The following is a 6235-nucleotide window of genomic DNA, read 5'->3' as shown; positions in this document are numbered from 1 at the left end:
TTCCAAAAGCGAAATCGGAAACTTGCAGTTATCATTGATATGCGTTTGTCTCTGGGCCGAATTCATTATGAAAAACCTACACCAGGTTAGATGTGAGAGGGGAGCGGAATCCTTTATTATTATGGGGAGTGCTACCGATTTAGAATGATAACCGTCTAAATAAGAAAACAGTATAAAGTATCACATCGTATGTTGCATCGTGGTGTCTTTATGTTCTCAAAACGTGGCCTGTGCATTGAAGGTAGGATTCATTTCATTTAAGTTGGCGGCAGCTTTTACCAAACTGGCATGTCCTGCGAATTTCAGAACAAAAAGTGTTGTATTCCATGAGACAGGTTAGATCATGATGCTCAATTTACCGATCTCTATCATTGATTCATTTCAATGTAAGTTCTGTTAACCAATCATTACACAAGCCAAGTATACAGAAGTTTCATTGGAGTCGTGGTTCAGATTGGACGGTCGGCCTCCTGCTACACGCGCTGCTCAATATTCAATTCCATTAGTGTCAATGGAACTCAAAATCAGGCGGAGCGTGGAATGAGCGACCAATCCACTAATTCCCTTTTCCGCTACCGCCAGGGACAGATTTCTACCCCGATAAACTTAGAATTCCACTTTTTTATAAATTTAGGATTCATCTTTATCTCTCTCCCTTTCTCTTTGTTTCCTCCCTCTTTGTGATGCCGCACATGCTTTTTTGTATTCCTTATCTGAGGAAGGATGTTCTTGCCATGGAAGGAGTTCAGTGCAGATTCACCAGGCTGGTACCTGGGGTGGCAGGAATGATATATGAGGAGAAATTGGATCGACTGAGCTTGTACTCGCTGGAGCTCAGAAGAATGAGAGAGGATCTCATCGAAACTCATAAAATTCTAACAGGACTAGACAGACTAGAAGCTGGATGGATGTTCCCGATGGTTGGAGAGTCTAGAACCAGGGGACACATTCTAAGGATAAGGGGTAGGCCATTTAGGACAGAAATGATGAGGACTTTCTTCACCCAGAGAGTGGTGAAACTGTGGAATTTTCTACCACAGAAGGCAGTAGAGGCCAATTCATTAAATATTTCAAGAAAGAGTTGGATATATTTCTTAAGGCTAAAGGTATCAAGGGGTATGGGGAGAAAGCAGGGACAGGGTAATAAATTTGGATGATCAGCCATGATCGCATTGAATGGCGGAGCAGGCTCGAGGGGCCGAATGGCCTACTCCTGCTCCTATCTTCTATGTTTCTATGTTTGGGGCTTACTAGCAAGTTGACTGGAGTCTGCCGGGAATTTATTATTCCCCATTGTAGAAATAAATATGTTCATGATTTAACTCAATTTGTGTATCAAACACATGTGGTTGTATCATGATAGCAATGATACACTTGGTCTGTTTAAGTTGAAGATAGTTAAATGATGATAAATTCTGTATTTTACCTTTTCTTTTCTGGTTCCTTATGGCGATCGCTACAGCGACTGCTCCAACACCCCCACCGCAATCACACAATCATTGCGAACCATCATTTCAATTGTTGATTTGGCTGTGAAATAACAAGCAGTTGTATTAGACAGACAGGTTCGTGTCTGAATTTCACCACTAATTCATTTTACACTTGGTTACTTTTCGCAATGCTTGAGATCTAACATGTCGTCGAAGTTTGGTTGTGCTGTAAACGGCACTTAAAATAAACTCAACCGCAGCAAAGTTGAAGCCCTCGAGTTTAAAGGGGATTGGCAGCATGGACTCGCTATTGGCTGAGAGGGAGGAGGTGGAGAGCAGTGGTGAACGGCTGTTTTTCAGAATGCAGGGATGTACAAATCGGTGTCCCCTGGAGTTGATATTAGGACCATTGCTCTTTCTGATATATATTAATGAACAGCACGGTGTATCGGCGGAATAATTGCCAAGTTCACAAATGATACAAAGCATAGAAATATAGTGAGCAGTGAGGAGCATAGTAGCAGACTTTAGGAGGAAAGAGAAAGAATGGTGAATTGGGCAGAACAATGGTAGATATATTTGATGCAGAGATTTGTGAAGTGATGCATTTTGGCAGGGAAAAAAATGAGGAGCTGCAGAATAGACTCAATGGAAAACATTTACACAGGGTGCGGGAACAGAGAGAACTGTCCATTCACATATACACATTTTTGATGGTCGCAGGACAAGTTGAGAAGGCTGCGAAAAATGTATCCAGGACACGTTGGTTTCAAAATAGAGGCAAAAACAAGGAAGTTATGGTAAAGCTTTATAAATCACTGCTTACGTCTCAGCTGGAGTCTTGTGTACTATTATGTTCACCACACTCTAGAAAGAATGTCACGGCCTTGGAGCAGGTACAGAAGAGATATACCAGAATTAGGGTATTCAGTCATGTGGAGAGACTAGAAAAGCTGGGATTGCTCTCCTTGGAGGAAAGATTAAGTAGAGATGTATTCAAAATTATGAGGGTTTTTTTATAGAGTACATAGGGAGCAATTGTTTCCACTAGCAGGAGCGTTGTTAAGCAAAGGCCACAGATTTTAATTTATTTGTCAAAAAAACAGAGGAAGGGTTTGGAGTTTTTTTTTTAACTCAGCGATTTATGATCTGGAATGCAATGCCTGAAAAAGTGTTGTAAGCATCTTCGACAGTAACTTGCAGGGCTAAGGGGAAGGAGTAGGGGAGTTGAACTATTTGGAGAGCTCTTTCAGAGCGCTAGCACAGGCACAATGGGCCGAATAGCCTCCTTCTGGGCTGCATGATTCTATGAATATTAGCTGTGCAGAATCTTCTTCGATGTGAATATTTTTTGTCAGAAACAACCTGATGGTTTTTATATTCCGTAAGAGTTGTAAAAGGGCGTACAATGGTTCTTATTAATACACAAACCGCATTAAACTATTTTTGGCTTTTACCAGCACTCAATTTTTGCGAATTCTTCACGGTCTATCAATATTTCCTCCTCGCAAGGTGAAGGGTGAAATCCGAATTCGGGAGATTTACCATAAGTGGGGAGCGGATCGGCTGACCGTTATACACGCAGTTCATTTTCTTTCTATTTGGGATTAATTTGAACTCCAGGTGCAGGTGAACAACGGGCGACATTGAATTAGCCGTTGAATGTGCAACTCTCCCGCTTTTAAATTCCATCACCTTCAGTGGAAAGGGAAATCCGGTGTGGTTTATAATGAGTGTCTATTTCAATACTGCACATTCTGCGCCATCAGCCAACTGTAAGGATCACCTATTAAATTCAATGGGAACTAAATTCGGGCCGGGTGTATAACAGGTGATGTATCCGCACCTGCCCTCATTTCACCCTTGCCGTTGAATCCCCCGTCTCCCAGTTGAGGCTTTGCTCAAATTGTTTACTGTCCAAAGAGCACCCTCGTGTACTTCGTGAAATGTGTCTATTATTCTTGTTCCGGTTGTTCAAAGGTCAGTGGCCAATGCTCAGTGCCTCATTTCTTGGACCCACTGAGCCACTGGGTAAAGCAGCACCCATTTTTGTTGTTCAATGTATGATAACAACATCTTCCTGGACCTTACTCTTACCTTTTCTATATCAATGGTGGGATCACATTTGGGAAGTAAGAGCGAATATTTGACGTGCTGGGACAAATTTTCAACATAATTCTTTAGGAGGTAATTCGGTGTCGCATATTGTCTGTACTTGATAGAACCCAGCAATTTACATTCAATTTCGAGCCGTTTTATAACTGGAAGCAGATGCGATTCCGCACATGTTCCATCCCCGCACAGGTGGAAATTCACCACCTCGAATCTAGGTCAAGGGTTATATTCGGTTAAACTACATTTTACCCACAGATCTCTTGAGTCTAATGCAGCTTTCTTTCATTCCATGTGTTATTTGTCTGTTTGTCAGGATGAATTGATTAATTTATACAGTGTGGCTGCAGAAATCGAAAAATGTATATATTGCCACGAGCCCTGTATTCATTCTTTACCTTTACCCACATGTCACTGTATAAATAGCACTCACCCTTTACAGTCACCTGCACAAGTTGACTGATAGCTGATGTTATCACTGTTCCATTAACCATTGCTTTATAGCAATAGGAGTAGACTCCTTCATCATCCTGAGTCAGATTTGTGAAGGTGAATGTGCAGGTGACAGAATTATCCTCTGCTGACACAGTCAGGGAGGCAGAGCAATTGGTATTGCCAGCTCTCTGAAAGAAGAATATGATGCTGCGATAAACAGTCGATCTGGTGCAGGTAATAGAGACGTTTCCACCGATTTCAACTTTTCCTGGATGTATTGATATAACTGGTTTAAAAATCTCTGAAAAGAAAACGTATTGAGTGAATTTGACTAAATTTCCTATGTTGAAGCCATTGCCATCAATTCAGTGTAGAGTTGCGCTAAGTACAATTGGGCAAGTTGCTGATGATATGATTGAGTCGTTTGAAGTCAATAGAGAAATTGGACTCGGACGGTGGCGAAAACCGGATGGTGTCGGATCGGCCGCCCGCTCTATGTAGCGACTGATATTAAGTTCAATTGACAGCATATTACTCGGCGAATGAATTGAATATCGGGCACAGCATATACCAGGTCACTAATGTGCTACCGTCAGTTTTACAAGCGCACTCCCTACCCCCTGCCCCGCCATGACCAATTCCACCACAATCATTCTTCACACTTCAACTTCACGTTTGTCTTTAATGTGCTAAATTTTGATCCATTTCAGTTTCAGCGTGGTTCGGATCCTCATAGGTAGCAGATTCATTCCTGGATAATGGGCTTGTTGTTTATTTTGCTGGCTAAGTGTATTAATTGTTGGTAAGCATTGGCAGCTGGTTGTAGAACCGTCTCCAGTTACATTTCCATTGGTTTCTTTAATGGGAACATTGGGGTTCTGCCAAAGCGGTAGGTAGAATATCTATCCCAATATAACTAATGTTTAACCAGATGGTTGTCACTATTCTTACTGCTGTGTCTTGCAGAACAGGAACACACTCTGAAATAGCCCATTTAAAGTACTGGGGCTTCCACAGGGGAAGCTCTACAGATACGGAGAGACAGCCACATAATACCAGTTATGAGTAGATTTACATGGCATGTGCCAAAATTGTTGAAGGTGAGCTGAGATGTGGCAAGGCAAAAGGTTTAGCAGGATAATTCACTAGAGCAGGAGTCAGTTAGTCTAATGCTATACCAATCACAACAATTGTCACGAATAGAAGTGAAAGACACTGGATATGATCGACCAGTAACTCCACAGATTTTCTACCGCCAGGTGATTCACCGGTGGGTTAAGTCCCATTCATGTTAATTGGACTGAATATCCGGCGGGGCAAATTACACGCTGCCAATAAGATTCCGCCCGTTTGTCACTTCTGCCAAAGACGAAATTCAGCTGTGTAACAGCCGCATCTCTTACCAGTTCAGAAAGAGTATGTTTTGCCTAAGGATGGGGGATGTATTGTTTGTTGCATGAGTGAGGAAATCATAAATTCCTTCTAGGTGTAGGAATTGAGATTGTGTTAAGTAAAGCAAAAGGAGGAAGAGTTACCTTCTACAGTTATCAACACAGAGTTACTGAGGTGTGATAATAATTGCCTTCCGAACACTCTCATCCCGTACTTGCAGCTGTGAAACCTTGTGCGTATATCGGAAAGGTTGCTGATAATGATCGAGGCAAAATCATGAGGGGAACCAATATCTAGGGAGCTCAGTAACAAATTGTCCTGATTGAAAGTGAAGTTGTTAACATTGTTCTGGTCGGAATCGGAACAGGTAATGGGAGCTGACTCTACTTTCATATACACACCCGGCTCGTGGTATAAAGAAATACTGGCGATCATCTTTTGTCCTGGAACAGAAGTTTAAAAATAATAGATTTGAAAGAATTTATATTCGTGTCGCAACATAAATCTCTAAGGCGCGAGACTCTGAATGTCAATTAATTTTGCTAGATGGTATAAAACGGATGATAATGAATTGACTGGTCCTTATAAATAAATTCAATGGAGAGAAAAGCAGGCTTGCAAGTATTACAGGCGGCCAATGGAAATCACCCAATTTACACCATCGCAAAAATGTAAAACAAGATCGGTTATCATGGGCCACAATTACAGAGATATGCGCCAGAACTCTCAACTTCCCTAGGGGCGTAAAACGGCGATTTCCGATCATCCTTCCATCATACCCACTGCCCGCCCCACATTATTTTATTTTCCATTGAAAACAATGCAAAGCAAAAGCGAGCATGATATATAATGGGCAGCATTCCCAT

At 41.7% G+C, this 6235-nt stretch overlaps 1 pseudogene; it reads right to left on the bottom strand.

The window, feature by feature from the left end:
• Nucleotides 1–216: 216 nt before the first annotated feature.
• LOC147084941 (uncharacterized) overlaps nucleotides 217–6235 on the bottom strand; it is a 51920-nt pseudogene continuing 45901 nt past the window's right edge.

Source organism: Somniosus microcephalus, unplaced genomic scaffold, assembly GCF_052327205.1.
Source record: "Somniosus microcephalus isolate GS21.2 unplaced genomic scaffold, FLI_Smic_1.0 unresolved_chr9, whole genome shotgun sequence".
In the NCBI taxonomy this organism is placed as follows: Eukaryota; Metazoa; Chordata; class Chondrichthyes; order Squaliformes; family Somniosidae; genus Somniosus; species Somniosus microcephalus.
The sequence above is the reverse complement of the archived record's forward strand: the minus strand, read 5'-3'. Positions and strand labels throughout refer to the sequence as shown.